A 20476-nucleotide genomic window follows, 5' to 3' on the forward strand; every position below is an offset into this window, starting at 1 on the left:
GGCATATATGTCAGGTTAATGGTGTTCGATTGAGTTAACAGATATGGTGTCTAAGTAACAACCTTTACAAGTTTGGACCTGGGTTCCCAAGGGTCCCAAGCATATGTTTTCTAGATCCTCAAGGTTTCGTATTCTGTGTAACTCGGTTTTGTGCATTGTGTAGGAAGCACCATCTTTGTGTACGTTTAAAAACAAGTTATTGTCCCACAATTCCCCAGTATGCTTTCTTCCTGAATTCACAGCTAATGACTCTCGATCGTCGATCAGTCGTGCAATAGTAGTCGGATCCTCACAGTTAGTTAAATAAGAAATTCGTTAATTCTCAGCAAGAGTTACTGACTCTTGTGGGTTAGCTCGTTCGGCTCCTGATAGTTGATGCCTATTTGAAAATTTACGTCCTCCTTCTTGACGAGCAGAGTTTGGGTTACCCCAAAGGGAATTTTGGTCTGTTATCTTCCTTCTCTATCAACTTCTGAGGTTGCACTGACAATCCTTGCATCTCCGAAGGTGTAAGTCGCTAAGGTGCATTGATTATAGGTGCGACGCCTGAAGCCATATCAATGCAAAATTCGACTTGTTGTTGAGGGGATAATTCTGGTAAGTCTTCAGGAAGACTTCAGGATATTTTCCTTATCACAGGAATATCTTCGAGTTTTGGTTCTTCGGTTCCCTTGTCCCCGACGTGAGCCAAGAAAACAACACATCCTTTACACAACAACTTTTGTGCCTCCCCGCAATTAGTAATTTGTAGGGGTGTATCCTCCTTCATGAGCCACGGTCGTTTCTTCGTTTGCCATTGTGATGTGGTTATCAATCTCCGCTCGAACACTCGGCAGTTGATCCATCTCAATTACCTTGTCGAAGCTTTCCAACTCAATTGGCAGTAGATTAAGCGTAAATTCATGCTCTCCGGCTTCTATCTTGTCGTTTCTAGTCACTGCGTTGACTTCCACTAGCTTCACCTAGCTAGTCCCATCGAGTGCAAGTTATCTAACTTACGTGCTACTATATCAGTACACTCTCGAACTCTAGAGATGCGAAACCGAAAATTTGCAACAGTATTTGGCAACACAGATGCATAATGTTGAGTGATATGGAACGTACCGATATCCATGCTTGGATTCCTGGTGTGCTCCCCTAGCTCTGCTACTGAGCTTTTATCCTCGTGCCTGATTCTTCTTAGGGCAGTATTTTCTGAAATGCTTCTTGCTCCCACAGTTAAGACAACCTTGAGCACGTCTCTGTCTGTCACTTGTCCTGCCTGGATAATCGTCACTGTCGTTGTTCCCTCTGTGATTCTTGCTATCATCTTGGCCTCCATTCTGTAGGATCGCGTGCAGACCCAAATGAGTCAATCAGAAGAGGTCTTATCCGTTTCAGATGCAGAAAATAAGAAACGGACTTGAAAAACAGCTTGATTCACTTAAATTTTCCTTGTATTAACGATTTCACAGCTTTACAGTCAAACGGCACTTCCGCAGCAGTTCGGTACCAGAAACTAGAAATCGATACAACTGATTTCGCTCAAGAGGTATTTATAGGAGATGAGGTTCCGCTCGAAATGATCCAGGAGCAGTTCAAGCGAAATCACCAAGAACCTGATTTCGCTTGAAAGTGTAACATGCACTTTCGAGTGGAATCACCTCTACGAGCGGAATCAGGACTTTAATACACCTACCACTGCTATTTTCTCGTACAACGTGCCCTGATCTAACAATTCTAACACTAGACTCGATACAAGACGAAGTTGACAGATGTATGCACCAACAGACTCCCCCTCAGATGTTGACGAGTCTTCAGTGTCGAGTCTTCTCATCTTCAGTCTTTATCAGTCTTCGGGCTTCCAAAATCTTTCTCGAACTCTTTGTTCCACTTTAATTCTCTTGATTAGGCCTCTTGATTCTATAAATTCATCAGCATCTGCACTTTCAGGATCAGAACCTTGCTCTTTGTCAAACCGACTCCCCCTCAACTTGTGCTGGGATCGTAGTCTAGCTATCTTCATGAACAAGCATTGCTACCAGGTTCACCTGCAGATTCTTTACCCAAAGCATAAATTTCATAAAAATAAGATATTAACAAATTTAAAATTGTATACACCAACACTGACTCCCCTTCTTTCAATATACAATCAGAATAACTGAGATCATTCTTAAAATCATTTTTTACAATAAATTTCTTTTCTCTGAAAAATGTTTCAATCAAACTCTCCCAAACCTGTTCATCATGTTCAGCACTTGGAATTTTGATAATCAGCTCTTCAATATCAGTTGTCGAAAATCTTTTTGGACTTTTCAAAATTTTTGCTAAAACACACTGAAAATCTTTTTGGAATTTTGTGAAATAACCAAAATGAAATGCAGTAAAGAAATATTTACAAACAATATTTTTGTGAGTTTGTGTAAGAGGATCATATCAGTTTCTGAGACAAATCACCAACACCGTTAAGCTTTAAACATTTTAAGTTCTAAGCAATTCACTTAGATTGTCAGTATAAAGGTCCTCTTAAATTTTCACACAAAGTTCAACTGTTTCGAGATACGAGATTAATGTTTTAGAGACTTAAACTATTCGCGTGTCCCACCTCAGAATATACTCCCGTATCCAGATCCCAATATTCAATCTTACAGGTGAGTATACCTAGATGATATCTGTAAGGGGTTAGGTGTGAAACCGTGAGAGCTCAGGTCAGAACTTCCGTTCAGCAGAGAGATGACGGCTCGACTTTTGGTGGGTCCCCTTTAGAGGATCTTTTTACAACAACATAGATTATCAATTTTATTGTCTCATCATTTATGCTGAGGGCGGCGCTATTTTTCAAGCAAGCGTACAGTATTCTCCGGGGACTAGGCCATTGCTTCCGCAAAATCAGAAGCCCCGGGATAATACCCCAGATATCACTAAGCATAAAGACCTAGTATCTTAGAAAGAGGGGTCCTTCAAACAAGATTTCGGGGGTTACCCATATATCCGAGAGATGTTACCCACGAATTAAGCAAGTTTGAAATTTAGGTTTATATCTCGTCACAATCTATTAAATGTGCAAAAACCTACTGACACATCATCAGAGAGACCGTTTATCACTTTTTAACTTTCCAATTCTTTAGCATGTCGTGATCGTCCACTGATGTACTATCATTTCCTCTTTTATACAACAAAACTCATTTTTGATTTTATCATGTTTTTGTCTCTTTTTTTTTAATTTTCTAATGTTTTTTGGATTTTCTGTGAAATTTTTACTCCCCCTAAAATGCAAACACATATAAAGGAAAATTTGAAAACAAACTGTACAAACAAATTGACAACTGATATCAAATCACTTCAAATCGCCATCCACTCGGTCATAAACAATCAGAACTCCCCCTTACAACAAACTATTTTCCCATTGTGATTTCAAAACACTTAAGTTTGTTTTACTCAAATGGTTTTTCCGGAAAATTAGTTTTGTTGATTTTCAAACCACTTGTAGGTTAGGGGATAAACTCCTCATTTGTTCTCCAAAATACCACTTGTAAGTATGGTCCAATCAAGTTTAACTTAATGACCTTGATTAACCACTTGTCAATGAAAACCTCTTTCTTCCACTTACAGGTTCACTCACCAACCATAATCACTTGTAAATCAAAATATAACAATTTAAAGATATCACCTGTAGATTTACCAAACAAACATTTCAAGAATGATGCTGATTCCTGCTCCACTCTTACCAACCTGGGAGCTCCGGCAAGTCAGGTGTTTAATCAAACATAATGTCCACCCAAGCCTGACCAGCCTTGGGTGATTTTGGTACACATCTATCCCACCAACATTTTGATTTGTAAAATTCTTTGGTAACCATCTTATCGAAAATATGACTTTCCCATTGAAAGCCTTCTCAACATCAAATTCTCCCTTATCAGCGAAGAATTGATTTGAGATCTCTACCTTTCCCACTTTCGACATCAGATTTTCCTTTGACAATTGAGGAAAATTCTCATCGTTCACTTCTGGAACGGAATTCACAATCCTTTTCTCAACCAATGACTCCTCTGATTTTATGGAATCAGATTCATTGTCAGAACAGTTATCTGTTTTAACAACCCACTTTTGTTTACTCAAATCACCTATTCTTTTGTAAAACCTTTTTGAACTTTCTCCTTCCTCAAAAGTAGAATTTTCAAACTTTTTAACATTTTTCATAGGTTGTTCTTTCTTATCAACACAAGTTTTTCTCAAAACAGAGTTAGAAGAAACTCCCTGTTTTTGGTAGTTGATCTTGGGGCAGTTCCAAGCTATGTGACCAACTTCTTGGCATTTGAAACAGGTTCTTCTGTCAACTCTTTGAGCAAACTTTCTCACATTCTTCTTCACTTCAGCAAGAAACTCCTGGTTTGACTGCTTCCAGAACGGTTTCTTCTGTTCATCCTCTGAACTTCCTCCTGAAACAGATTTTGTTTTTGGTTTATAAGTTTTCTGATTTTTATAATTTTCAGATGAAATGAAACCAAGACCTTTCTTTTTGAGATTACCATTATGGTTTGATTTCTTTTGGAAATTATAACCACAACCGTAACCCATTTTCTTGTTTACTCTTTGTTTAATCCTTGAAGTGTAAGGTTTAGGTTTTGCAGAAAGATTTAAATCTTTTATTTCAGAAATATTAATTTCTGTTAATTTGAAAACCTTTTTGATCATTTCAGTTTTAACACTTCTTATTGGGAATTCATTATCAGAATATAATTTGTCAGAATCATTCAAAATATAAGCTATTTTGATTAATTCATCATTCAAATCAGATTTTGATAATAAAAATTCCTTATTATAAACCCTCTTAACCGGTGCACTCGGACTCTTCTCAGACGAACTCAAACTATCTGACTTAGACTCCGACTTTGACTCTTCATCCATATCCAACACCTGATCGACAACTCTCTTAACTAACTCAGACTCATGATCAGTGTCAGACGCTGTGAATGTGACATCAATATTTTCTGGTAATTCATCAGTGATTTCAGACTTTAATTTGATGTTTAGAGCCTTGTCTACCAGTTCCTCATTTGGTTTCCTGGGGGAATAACTCTCAAAGATAGGAGGCGGACATCTGTTATACTTGACACTTGGTTTCTTACCAGTATTAGTATCTTCAGTCTTTTCTTTCTTGAAAGCCTCAAGACCTGCAACAGTTGGATAAACACGATCAATCAAATAATCACAAGTAGTATAACTCAATAGTAATCGTTTAATCCTTTCACTCTCGATCTTTTCTAGTTCCAGCTCCTTCTTCAGCTTAGCACAATCTTCAATATAATCATTGATGACGCTTTGCTTTGTCATTAAAGTTGCACTCATTTTGTCATTTGCTTTTTCAATTTCTGCATTTGTTCTTTTCAAACTATCAACTGTCCTGTTCAGTACATCGTACGACTCTTTCACATACTTCACATCAGACAGTAAATCTTCCTTCATTTTCTCTAAATCAGCAATCTTTTTATCTTTTTCTTCACAAACTTTGCAAGATTCTGAACATTTCTCACAAGGCTTAGTGACCTCAACCACTTTTTCAACTATCTTTTCAACTTCGATAGTCTTTTCAACTTCAACAATCTTTTCTATTTCAACAATCTTTTCAACAATTTTCTCAACTTCGACAACTTTTTCAACTTCAACTAATTTTTCTACCACTTTCTCCACTTCACAATCTTTTCTGTTGTATTCTCAGTAACTGCTTCAACTTTTGTTTTTCCAGCTTCTGTCTTTGCCTTTTCATCAGCGAGTAACTTTGCTGCTTCTAGCTCTCTCTTCAAACGGGCAATCTTCTTTTGATTCAGCATCTCAACTTTATCTGCATAGAAAAAATTAAAGCTGTCAAGATCAATACTTTTTCTACATTTGTTAAGATATTCTTCCTCATCATCAGTATCAACATCACTTCCTAGATCTGGAAAAATTGAAATTCTTTTCTGACAGTCTTCATTTTCACCCAAAATTCTGGTAACAAGAGCCACACCAGGTATGTAATTCTCCCAGCTAAATCCCTCTGCAACAAACTCATTACCTTGATCTATTATACCATAATAAGCTTTCTTATTTGCTTCTTCGATCATTTTCCCACGAGCAGTTTTCTGCTCCTTTTGTTGAGGTTGTTGATCGATCTGATGAAAGATTGATTTTTTATAATAATTGCTCTTATTTTGGTTCCCAGTTGCTTCTTGGTTTTTACACTCTCGTTTAAAGTGACCTTTTCCTTTACATCGGAAACAGGTAACCTTTGACTTGTCAAAACCCAGTGGAGAGGTAGCCATTCCTCGAAACTCATCTCTGCCAGTAATCTGTTGAAACTTTTCAGCTCTTCTACACGCACTAGCCAAACACCACTTCACATCCATCAACTCAAGTTCCTCTGCATCAATTTGGTCATAATCTTCTTTTGTAAGCATCGGATTTCCAATTCTTCCTGCAATCAAGCTTTCATACGACTCTAACATGGTGACAAGAGATGCCATGTGTTGCTTAGCCACTTCAGGAGAAAGATGTTGACCATTCTGAATGTTCAATGTCACATTGCACTGCAGATTTGTAGAATTTTGCTTCTGAGGGCTAGGTGTGTTGCTGTTTGGATCAAAGCTTGAGAATGATGAAGTATATCCACCACTTTGAGTTGTAGTGCTAGCATTTGGGCTAGATGATCCGTCAGCACTAAAAGCAGTATTAGTCTTTGGACTCTGGCTAGGGGTAGCCTCAAACTTGTTCCCTCGGTAGTACAAACTGACATCCTGTTTCGCATTTGGATTTGTCATGATAGCTGTCTTTTGAATATCCAGCTCCTGTTCTTCAATCTTCTGAATGAATTGTGCCAAATTCATACTCTCGGACTTTCTCATGAGTTTCACAACCATCAAATAAGTTCCCCACTTGTGCTGTGGCAAGGCTTCAGCTAGCTTATCAACCCACTCATCATCCTCTTTCTGAATGTCTAATCTTCCCATTTCCAGTACCAGATGACAGTATCTATCAATGGTCTGCTTTGTTGTTTCATGATCAAAAGCTGTAAACATGTCAAACGATTTCTTCAATAAGGCCTTTTTGTTTTTGATCATATCAGCACTCCCTCTGAATTTCTGAATCAAAGCCTCCCAAATTGATCTAGTTGTACCATTATGTTGAAGTAACACAAAAATATCTTCTTTAACTGCTTGCTGAAGAATGCTGATCATCATCTTTTCACTTGTGTATTTCAACTTGTAAGCTTCTGTAAAGTCATTAAAACCCTTTTCAAGCCCACGTTCATTCTTTGGTCTCTCGTAATCTTTTAGCAATGAACACTATGCATCAAATTTGTAGGCTTGAACCCAGTTCTCAAATCGGTTTTTCCAACCTTGAAGGTCTTCAATTTACATGAGTTTTGGCGGTTTCTGATAAGTTCCTGTTTCATTCTCATTGTACACAGTTTCAGCAGCAGTAACTGGAGCAACCGGTGTAGCGAATGCATTGTGGAATTCCTCACCCATGATTCGGTAACACGTTTCTCAATAATAGTCAATTTCGAGCGAAATAACAAGTTGGAGCGAAATAACAAGTTTCTTGGAGTGGAATCACAGATGTAACTTAGAGCGGAATCACATTCAACTTGGAGCGGAATCACAGATGTACCTTGGAGCGGAACTACAGATTTCTGTTTCAAGCGAAATAACCCAAACAACCTTTTCAAGCGGAATCCCAACTAGTAGTTTGAAGCGAAATCTCAACTAACAATTTGGAGCGGAACCTGTCAGTCCTTTCAAGCGAAACCTCTATATTCGAGCGGAATCAGCAAACTTTTCGAGCGGAATCAGATGACTTTTTCAAGCGGAAACTCAAACTCGAGCAGAATCAAAGGTTTTTGAAGCGGAATCAACACTTGTTCGTTCGAGCGGAATCACTTCGATGTCCCATTTCTGCCATTTTTAACTTGTATTTGGTTCTGATTCTTTCAAGGCTTTGTTAATATATAGTTTTACATGATATATGTGAAATTGAGCCGCTTTTAACCGTTAAAACTTATTCAGATTTAAAAAGTAGGTGTAGAAGTCAGAAAATGAGGCTGTTTTGGCAAGAACTCTTCTTCCTGAGCTCTGATACCACTTGTAGGATCGCGTGCAGACCCAAACGAGTCAATCAGAAGAGGCCTTATCCGTTTCAGATGCGGAAAATAAGAAACGGACTTGAAAAACAGCTTGATTCACTTAAATTTGCCTTTTATTAACGATTTCACAGCTTTACAGTCAAACGGCACTTCGGCAGCAGTTCGGTACCGGAAACTAGAAATCGATACAACTGATTTCGCTCAAGAGGTATTTATAGGAGATGAGGTTCCGCTCGAAATGATCCAGGAGCAGTTCAAGTGAAATCACCAAGAACCTGATTTCGCTTGAAAGTGTAAAAGGCACTTTCGAGCGGAATCACTTCTACGAGCGGAATCAGGACTTTAATACACCTAACACTGCTATTTTCTCGTACAATGTGCCCTGATCTAACAATTCTAACACTAGACTCAATACAAGACGAAGTCGACAAATGTATGCATCAACACATTCCTACTTTCAGTATCTCGCCTATAAGTTTCCTTCGGATGCCCTCTCTTGCCACAGTTATCACATTTCCCATATTTACAGCGCCCGACATGATAGCGTAGACAATTGTCGCACTTAGGTAGAATACCCATGTAGTCATTTCCCCTTTTGGCCTTTTCCTTGTTACTTGCCCGAGTAATCTTCTTGAAATTTGCGATCTTTCTCTTATTATCCCCAGATGACTCTATAGGAGTCTCCTTTTTCTCGTCCGTAGTGGAAAATTTTCCTAGTCTAACTGCTTCTTCAGTGAGCGCCACGCTTGTGTTGATAGCCTCGGTGATCGTTGAAGGTTTAGATGTTGTTACCAGGCTTAGAATCTGAGCTGCCAATCCCCCTATGAAACGTTCAATCTTCCTAGGTTCCGGTTCCACCAAACGCGAAGCAACTTGTGATAATTCGCCAAATCTCTGCATATACTTAGCTATCTTGGGTCCTTCCATTTTCAAGTTCCACACAGTCTCCAACTTCTGCATTTCTGCCCTTGAGCAATATCTTTTTCGCATTAGTTCCTTCAGTTCGTCCCACGTCAAAGCATTCACAGCAGTCTCACCCATTGTCTGAACCTGAAGGTTCCACCATAACAGAGCCCCATCTACAAATAGTCCAGCTATGTACGTGACCTGGTGCCCTGGGGCACATTTACTCAATCTTAAGACAGAATCCGTTTTCTCAACCCAGCGCACGAAGGCTAAGGCACCCCCGGTGCCGTCGAATTCTCGAGGTTTGTGGTCTAAGAACTGCTTGTAGGTGTAGCCTTCACTGTGTTCGGAGCGAAGGGCCTCGAGATGTGCAATGGCCTGTGAGATGCGCACTTGTAGTTCTGCCGCTGTTGTTGACGGGGGGTTGTTGGTGTGGACGTTCCCTTGTGCCGACATCTTCTAAGAAGAAGGTTAGTTAGGCCAGGTCTTATTTGTTTCTGGAAGTGCATTTAGTTGTATGGAGGTCATATGTACATACTCATAATAGGTTATCATACTAACAAATCAAGCAATAGCATGATCACAGCATAACCAAGTAATTTGGTAGTTATGTTTAAGTAAGTACGTAGCATTATAATTATAGCACACACATATAGATCTATAACGTGCTTAACGAAGACACAGCGTCTGAGCTTTCGCTGGTCATTGGCCACAAAGTATTGTCGCATGTTTTATGATGGTTGGGCTCTCATTATTCTCCGACCACAATTGTATCGTCTTTCAAAATGTATCACATCAAGGGGGACACAGGGTCACCCTACCCTTGTCCAATAAGTATATCAGTGTATCAAAATTACGTAGTCTGAAGTGGTCTTTAATAGTCTCCACAATCCCGACTTATCATTAGTGTCTTTACCCAAATGTAATGCAGTCCGCATAATCCATAAACCAATTATACTGGTGACTGAGGTGGAGGAGGAAAGAAAAGTAAACTATTAACATGCGTGGACTTCCTCCTCGGGCTTGTGTACACGTCGAAGTAATTATTTGCTCTGTCGCTCGACAGTAAAGAAATAAGCATCAGAATCCCGGGAAAGGTGTAATAGCAACGGTTGAGAGCGCAAAAGGACCCTTGATATATGTGGGGGATCAAAGTATGCTGGCAATAGACAGGGTGGAGGACGTGGTGTCGGCTCAAGCTCCAACATTCTGCGACTCATATCCTCAAACTGTAGCTGATGTTACAGGAGCAACTTATCCCGTGTGTAGCCTCCATTATGTAAGGGTCTAATTCCAGCATGGTGTATGATAGGAACCATCGAAGTGGCTCGTCTGGCGATGTAGAGGTGAAAGTAGCAAGCGGTGCGGCCTATGAGGTTGTAGCAACTGCTGCAGCAGCAATAGGGATCGTTATGCGGGTGCCATCCTGGAGTACCTTTCCGTGGTGCAGGTAAGTCCTAAGAGAAAGCGATAGGCATGCCAGTGCAATGGACGTCGGTCTCCATAGGAGAGAAGGAGAAATCATCATCGGTTGCGAGTGCAAAAACAAACGTCTCAACCAATAAGGGGATCGTCAGGTGCAGGTACTTGGTCAGATATAAGGGGTACAATGTCTGGTAGACCAAGAAGAAACAGGATCATGGTCAAGCAAAGATGTAGGTTCAGCAGGTGTAACATCAAGCTGGCCCAATAGGTGCAGGAGCTAGCCCAGGAGCAGGCTCTGGGTCGTGTAACGGTGTGGTGCCTTGAGCAGGTGATAATGCAGCAGCCATGTCATCGTCGTCTGTGTCAGTAGTAGAAAGTTGTAGTCCAGCTGCCCTTAAGGCTGCAGATGACACAGACTCAAAGAAGTCTGAAGTCGAGTGCTTGCTAGAATCAGAGGATAGCTTATTAACAGGGGTCTCAAAAAGTGAAGTTAGTAGTAACGTTCTCTTCTAACTTTCCATCACCACGGATGTCGTCAGGAGGGCCATCAATAGTTATGTCAACGTCATCGACTATTCGTCGAGTAGCCACCCTTTGGAAGGAAAGGTCCACATGCGGCGTATTGTCAAGGATCGGAGCCATGGTGTATTCACCATCGAGATGACCAGTGATGAAGTAGTCATGGACTGAAACAAGAGTGACAGAGGAATTCCTGTCGGAGAAGCCATCAGTAGGGGTAATTCATCGCCAAAGTCTGGCAGCGCGGCCGGTTGAGAGTCGTCCTCGTCCTTGGTCAGCATGTCAGTGTCACTCTCAGTGTCTGATATAAATATCTCCGGTGTAGGTACAGTCTCATCATTTGTGGCGGTGGTCGTAGGGTTATCAATGTCCGATAACTCGTTTTCTAAATAGAGTGACATGTGTGCCGGTGCGTAGCATGTATATCCATAGTTATTACTATCCGTTAGCATATGCAAATAATCACCACATATACACGTTTATTAATAATCAGTAATTAAGCATGTATGTGATAACAATGTAAGCAAGTAATTTTCCTAGTCTTCCCCAGACTATCCCACCCAGCCGCTTAGACTGAACTTCCTAGTCTCTCAGACTAACTCCCTGGTCTTTAAGACCAACTCCCCAGCCTCTAAGACTAATTTCCCCTAATCTCTAAGATTGAGCCCCTCAGTCTCTAAGACTGATCCTCCCCAGTCTCTAAGACTGAATCCCTGGTCTCTAAGACCAAATTTCCCCCTGTCTCTAAGACTGACTCCCTGGTCTCTAGGACCAAAATTCCCCAGTCTCTAAGACTGTACCTCCCTCAGCCTCTAGGGCTGAATTATAAATATAAATTTGGAAATGTGTATTTGTGCCTTTCATTTGTAAAAATGTTTGTTCCCTGGATCTGGACGTTTAGTGTATGCAATGTAAAAATGTTTGAAAATGTTTTCATGAGAGCCCTGATGATCATAGTCTAGACTCGAGAAAGAATCCTAGTTCGCTATGATCGAGGTTCTGATACCAAGTTGTCACACCCTGACTTTTGCGGAAGCGTGGGTTATTTGGTGTGACTTCTTAATACCATAGCAATCAATCATAACAATGTTATATGATAAAACCAAAAGATTTTCATTCATTAATAAAGTTTAGAAAATACCACAATACCATTGTCTTGAAAATATAGATGCCAATTAGTTACAAACCATAATACGTTCAAATGAGTTCCCATGGACTCAACAAAGGACTTTAAATAATCCTGAGCTTAGAAACATGTATCCCATCCAGGAATAGGATACATCTTTTAAACTCTATGACCACGAATGACATCCTTTATTTAACACGCAGCTTGTAGACACATGCATACACCTGCCAGATCCGTTTAGTTCCCTGAAATACATGTAGTTTGAAAAATAAACAAAAGTTGAGCGAGTTCATGCGTAAGTGTGTCTGTATAAATCTTTGTAAGGTGTCTGTATGTATGTATGTATGTATGTATGTATGTATGTATGTATGTATGTATGTATGTATGTATGTATGTATGTATGTATGTATGTATGTATGTATGTATGTATGTATGTATGTATGTATGTATGTATGTATGTATGTATGTATGTATGTATGTATGTATGTATGTATGTATGTATGTATGTATGTATGTATGTATGTATGTATGTATGTATGTATGTATGTATGTATGTATGTATGTATGTATAAACCTTTGAAATGTGTCTGTATATATGTATGTCCCTGGTATGTAGCAATAAGGAAAAAAAAAGAGATCACCAATGGTTTGCAAGGCCATTGATATGTGTGAAGTGATGCAGGAAGACTCAAACCTAGCAGATTTGTGCGTCGGGCACATAGTCACCACATGGTCCACTCGGCGGACTCAGGAGTGGGGCTCGCTACACCCGAATAGATCTATCACTCATGTCCCTCGGTCCTACAACGAGGATTAATGGCCTTAAGTTCTACCTACTCATTCACATGATCTAAGCGTCTAAACCCTCCTTAAGCTAACCATACCATTTATAAAAGCGTCTGTAAATTTGTAATATGTATTTCACCCCCGAAGTATAAAACTGAAAATAGTTAAAAAGAAAAGGGGGACATGAACTCACCGTAGTGCGTCTTGAACCGTATCTCAAACTCTGTCCGCTACACGACAACCTACAACGTACTAATGTCTATTAGACGAACGGGTCGTGCCTTATCTTAGAGTTTAAGGTTTTGAGTTATGTTTCTTATATCATTCCGAGTGATAATTATGCGTTAAAAATAAATTATATTTTAACTTAATCTTATATACGGTTTCCTTCCCAAGGATGGGATGTTGGAAATATATATTTTTAAGTCCTTATTAGAGAATATATATTTAACCACTTTTATGTATAAACCAACCTCCGATATTTTGTATTTTGTGATAATATTATGATGAGTTTTATCTTTGAAAACGAAATCTTAAATATACTAGTAAACACTCGTCTCGAAAATATTTACTAAGTGTTAGGATTTTCGAAAAAAATCGCCATAGTCTCCTTTGTAAATGGAGGTGTCCATGCTTAATAGCATATCATTTTCTTTTACATATATCCCGTAGATCGTTCTCACATAACCAACCCGACAATTAGACATGCGATATACTACTTATGTCATTTCAGCTTTATTAATCAGAACTGGACTGTTTTTGAGAAATTTAATAAAATAGCTAACTCATTCCAAAAATTCCCAAATTTTTACAGGAGGTCTTATACGATCCAAATTTTATTGTGTAAAAATATCGGGGTCCAGTTCATTACCAATATTTTATAGAAATTCATTTACCGGACTGCAATCAGATTTGTCACATTCTGATTGCAGTCTACGGAATAATTCACTAAAAATTAATCGTAAGTCCGATCGACGAAATTCCAGTTGGAGGATCACCGTGACAACAGTGACCATCTACAATAAAAATTCCATGAGTTGTTTCTACTCAGTTTTTAAGTTATGACTCCGAATACAACACACTTTTTCTGCAGTAAAAACACAGCTTGAGCTGCTGTTCAAAAATAGTCCTTTAAAAATAGTAAACGACCTCTAAAAATTACGATTCCAGTGCCATTTGATCGGTTTTTCGAAAATGCATATTTTAGGCTTCAGAAATCAGTTTTTCGATTTATAATGTTCTAGTTACAGCCTGTTGAAGTTGGCTGAAAATACAAATCAGCATGCTTTTTAGAGTGTAAATGTTACTAAAACGCGTCAACAATTGTTCTAACAACGGGTTTATCCAGAAATCAATGATCAAACAATATGCATGCTTATACCAACATAATCCAACCAGATTTTATTATTATATAAGTTCATGTTTAAGTTCCTTGTTCATTTTCTCTTTGTGTTCTTATTTTAAACTTCAAACAACAATGTTTCGAACAATCAACGTAGAAGTGATTCAAGAGTTAAATCGAAGACTTACAACTAGCACAAGGGCTAGGGATGAACTTTGTGAACAAGAAATGATGATGAAAATGGCGTGAGAATGCAAGGGGTGATGTTTCTTCAAGATTCCAAGCTCCAAGCTTCACAAGGTTCATTCTATCACTTGATTTGGATTTGAAAATGGATCAAAGGAGTGAAAGTTGAAGTGGTGAGGGTAGTGGCGGATGTAGGCAGCCGAGAGGGAGAGAGAGAGTGAGTTTGAGTGTGGTGAATTTTTCTTGTGAAGGTGATGATGATATAAGGTGCATTGGAACTCACTAAGCCACCCTATGTAATCCTAGATGAATGATTACTTAGATTTTTGGCCAACCACAATTAAGAGAATAAAAAAATAAAATCCAAAGAATCTATTGTGATGATGATGACCGAGATTTGCTAGGGGGGGGGGGTAATTTGTAAAATTTGATAATTAGTGGGTAAATAAATAGGAGGTTAAGGATAATTTCTAGAATAGTAAGTGTATGTCATGTTTCCATAGTGTGTGGAGAATTTTTGGAGACCATAATTATTTAAGAATAATAAAATAATGTTTCTGACAAAATTTTGGTGTCCCGTGTAATGTCCGGTCGTTCGATTAAGTATCGTTCCGTTAAGGTGTTAAATTGTACCGCACTGTGTCTTTTATGCATCTTTTTGTAACGAATTTAATTTCCAACACTTAGGAAAACGTTCAAGACCATTTAGTAAATTTTCTGAATAATACGAGTGTGTTAAAAGCTGAATTGTTGCTGAAAATGCAGAATTCTGTACATAAAATGAGTTTTAGGCACTTTCCGGCACTCAAACTATCACCTAGTGACACAGTCTTATGGTCTTCACTTCCCTACACCCATACTAGTGTAGTACTTTGTCCCTGGCTCATACTGGCCTCAATATAGTGTCTGTCTATGTGCTGGCATTGTCAGCATGTGTGTGAGTTATCCGCTCATTGTGCTAACTGTGCTTTGTGCATCAGGTTTGTCACTAAGAATCTGTATGAAATAAATGGAGCGACTGTATGTAAAGTGATGCACATGTATGTATGTAACATAAATCAGTAAGCAGTTTAAGGTGTCAGTTGTAATCAAGCACAGTCATTAAGCACATAATCAAAATTAATTAATTTGTACAGTACCTGTAATTGTGAGGGTTGTCACATAGTTAACAGCTAAAACTAAACCCAGGCTAAAACTTTTGCTTGGAAATACATGAAATTGAGGTTTAGATACATGAAATGGATGTATAAATACTTGAAATGGAAGTATACATACATGAAATTATGGTATAAAGTTAGAAATATATGAAAATATGAATGGTTCGGTTTGGTTAATTTTGGTTAAACTAGGGTACATATAACCGACCACAGTTTTTTGGTTAATTCGGTTATCAGTTAATGCAGTTTTTGGTTGATTCCAGTGTGATTTCGCCTGTTTCGGTTAATGATTCAGTTAGTGCTCACCCCCTAGAAACTGTTAATCACATGACATATCATTTTCTTTAATTAAATAAAATATAACAATACTATACTCAAATTAAAGAGAATAAAATGCATGTTTTTATGGTGTGATTTTATAAGGTAAAATATTAATGTATGATCATTACATTTTAGGTACACTCTATTGAATATTAATTATGCTAAAAATGCATTGATATTGGTATACAATTCGCTATATTAATTTGTTTTTTATTAAGTCGGTTATAAAGAAAATGACTCTAACTGAATGGATTTGTAACAAATAAATAATTAAAAGTGAATTTGGAAAATCAAGTTTGATTATCAAGGGGTAAAAACAACTAATGGGATTAATGAAGTTTTTACTATGGTGATGATGTGATTAATTCATTTGTTCAATTTGTCTGTTTAATTTACAGGTAGGAAGAAATGTCTAAATGGACCATCAAGTTAATTATGCTATGTAGACTTCATTAAATAAAAATACAATGCCATCGAAGTAGGGGTGTTCAAAACTGGATATCTGAAAATTCGGACACGGTGTACCTCACAGCGTTACGTGAGGATTAAACCCATGGAAGCCATCTTCAAGTTATCTTTGAAGGTGGGAAATCATTGTTTTAACATCAGCTCCGTGATAAAAAGGAACGTGTTTCCCACTACATCATTTGAATCTGATCAGTAGATTGATTTTGCGTCAGTTGAAGTACGTGTATCTGCGGAGCAGCTTAGAAGTCTAGCTAGTGACATGAAGTCTGATAGTCTTTGGTTCTCACTCACAGTGAACTATAGGTTCAAAGAGCATTTGGTAGGTTTCCTTATGTACCCCGTAATTTATCAGAATGCGGTCTTATCGTGTGACTTGGAGTTGGTCGTGGACCAACATATACAATTTCTTCAATGAAATGTGGAAATGTCCTAAGTTCGATTGGTTTTACTCACTAAGTTGAGCTTTACTGTCCTTCGGTATTTATTATTAGTAATTATTTAGTTTGGATAAGCTATGAATATTATTAGGATATTGATGTTAATAGTTGTGGTTTGGAAAGTTAAGTTTAGATGTTAATAGTTGTGGTTTAGATAGTTCATTTATATGAATGGTATTTATTTATTACTTTACAGTAGTTATTGTTTGAGCTTTTTTACTTTTCACATCCCTCAAACTAAAAAAGTATTGTTTATTAATTCGGTTGTACTTGGTGATTGGATTATTTTTAAGACTTGAACAATGATAAAAAATGACTAGGGGGTGTTCAAAATTATCCGTATCCGAAAATCCAATCTGAAATATCTGATATCTGAATCCGAAATATCTGATATCCGAATCCGAAATATCCGAAAATACAGACATTATCTATGTATGGTTTGGTTGGTTCAGCTATCACCCTCAACCGAAGCCAAAATGGAATATACCGGTCAGTCTATTTTATTTTTATTAACCAATCGGTTTTCGGTTAATCAGTTCGGTGTATTTGTTTAGATTAACGATTTTTGGTTCAGTTCGTTTAATTTTAGTTAATAGCTAAAACTAAACCTAAGCTAAAACTTTTGCTTAGAAATACATGAAATTGAGGTTTAGATACAGGAAATGGATGTATAAATACTCAAAATGGAAGTATACATACATGAAATTATGGTATAAAAGTTAGAAATATATGAAAATATTAATGGTTTGGTTTGGTTAGGTTAAACGAGGGTACATATAACCATCAACAGTTTTTTGGTTAATTCGGTTATCAGTTAATGCAGTTTTTGGTTGATTCCAGTTCAATTTCACCTATTTCGGTTAATGATTCAGTTATTTTCTTTTAATTAAATAAAATATAACAATATTATACTCAAAATAAAGAGAATAAAATGCCTGTTTTTATGGTGTGATTTTTTTAAAGAAAAATATTAATGTATGATCATTACATTTTAGGTACACTCTATTGAATATTAATTATGCTAAAATGCATTGATATTGGTATACAATTCGCTATATTAATATGTTTTTTATTAAGTCGGTTATAAAGAAAATGACTATAAGTGAATAGATTTGTAACAAATAAATAAATAAAAGTGAATTTAGAAAATTTAAGTTTGACTATTAAAGGGTAAAAAAACAACTAATGGAATTAATGAAGTTTTTACTATGGTGATGATGTAATTAATTCATTTGTTTAATTTGTCTGTTCAATCTACAGGTTGGAAGAAATGTCTAAATGGACCATCAAGTTAATTATGCTATGTAGACTGCGTTAAATAAAAAACACGATGCCATGGAAGTAGGGGTATTCAAAACCGGATATCCGAAAATCCGGACACGCTGGACCTCACAGCTTTACGTGAGAATTAAACCCATTGAAGCCATCTTCAAGTTATCTTTGAAGGTGGGAGAATCATTGTTTAACATCTGACAAAAAGGAACGTGTTTCCCACTACATTATTTGAATCTGATCAGCATATTGATTTTGCGTCAGTTGAAGTACGTCTATCCGCGGAGCAGCTCAGAAGTTTAGCTAGTGACATGAAGTCTGATAGTCTTTGGTACTCACTCACAGTGAACTATAGGTTCAAAGAGCATTTGGTATGTTTCCCCCTGTACCCCATAATTTATCAGAATGCGGTCTTATCGTGTGACTTGGGAGTTGGTCGTGGACCAACATATACAATTTCTTCAATGAAATATGGAAAAGTCCTAAGTCCGGTTGGTTTTACTCACTAAGTTGAGCTCTGTTGTCCTTCGGTATTTATTATTAGTAATTATTTAGTTTGGATAAGCTATGAATATTATTAGGATATTGATGTTAATAGTTGTGGTTTGGAAAGTTAAATTTAGATGTTAATAGTTGTGGTTTGGATGGTTCATATGAATGATATTTATTTATGAGTTTTTTCCCAAACTAGTGTTGGTGGAAAAAATATTTACCATTTTGGTGTTTTCTTAAAAATATTTACCAAACTAGTGCTTTTCATTTATTTTGTACTTACCTTTTCTTTTAATTAACATATCATACTTTATTTATTCATTTATTTTGTTATTGTAGTTACATTTTATTTATTAAGTAAGGACATCTGATAAACTTACATTTCAGTTGAATATTGAATCTGACTCATATTCTTCTTATATCAAATACAAACCAAGTCGTGGATTTCATCATTCTTATGATAAAATACGAAGATTGAAATCTTAAATTAAGTTGTAATATAATAAGCATAAGTAATATTACGTAGTTTTAATGTTGACTTTTGTCACTTTGTATGCGATTTCATAGTTTAGTGATGGAAAAATAAGTCGAGCAAAAAGATTATATGGTAGGATTTCATAGTTTTTTTGTAGAATAAATTAAAAAACGTTTATAAGTTGGTTTGTTTTACGTAATGAAGCCAGATTAATATATCTAGTATATAGTATTACATTATATTCAAAATGAGATAAAAAGAGTTGTCCTCTTTGAACAAACGTGTTTTTAATATGAACCGGATTAAAAGTTTTATTTTGCTTGATATTGGACCATACTCGACTCGCTTTTATTTCACATTTTTAATTGTATACTATATGGAGACTGGTAGCGACCGGCTTTATTTGACATTTTTTCGTCTTTATGTGATATTATGACCAATATCAAATCAAGTTTTAATACTTGATTAGTTATTTTATGTTTCTTATTTCATTGTTTATATTTATTTAGGATGATTTTTGTAGTTAATCTGTGACGTGGGTTGATTGAAAAAAAGAATCAGTTGGTAAAAAACACTATAAAAAAACACCATAATGGGTTGATTGATTAAAAAAAGGATTGAATGAATAAAAAAAGAATACAAAAAGTAGAAAATAGATTGATTGAATAAATAAAGTATAATATGTTAATAAAAAGAAAAGGTGAGTACAAAATAAATAAAAACACTAGTTTGGTAAATATTTTTAAGAGAACACCAAAATAGTAAATATTTTTTCCACCAACACTAGTTTGGGAAAAAACTCATTTATTTATTACTTTATAGTAGTTATTATTTGAGCTTTTTTACTTTTCACATCCCTCAAACTAAAAATGTATTGTTTATTAATTCGGTTATACTTGGTGAAAAGGATTATATTTAAGACTTGAATAATGATAAAAAATGACCGGGGGTGTTCAAAATTATCCGTATCCGAAATATCTGATATACGAATCCGAAATATCCGAAAATACAGAGATTATCTGTGTATGGTTTGGTTGGTTCGGCTATCACCCTCAACCGAAGCCAAAATGGAATATATCGGTCAGTCTATTTTATTTTTATTAACCAATTAGTTTTCGGTTAATCAGTTCGGTGTATTTGTTTAGATTAACGATTTTTGGTTCAGTTCGTTTAATTTTAGTTAATAACTAAAACTAAACCTAAGCTAAAACTTTTGCTTGGAAATACATGAAATTGAGGTTTAGATACATAAAATGGATGTATAAATACTCGAAATGGAAGTATACATACATGAAATTATGGTATAAAAGTTAGAAATATATGAAAATATTAATGGTTTGGTTTGGTTAGTTTTGGTTAAACGAGGGTACATATAACCGACAACAGTTTTTTGGTTAATTGGTTATCAGTTAATGCAGTTTTTGGTTGATTCCAGTTCGATTTCGCCTATTTCGGTTAATGAT

The sequence above is a fragment of the Helianthus annuus genome, chromosome 1 (assembly GCF_002127325.2).
Source record: "Helianthus annuus cultivar XRQ/B chromosome 1, HanXRQr2.0-SUNRISE, whole genome shotgun sequence".
Lineage (NCBI taxonomy): Eukaryota > Viridiplantae > Streptophyta > Magnoliopsida > Asterales > Asteraceae > Helianthus > Helianthus annuus.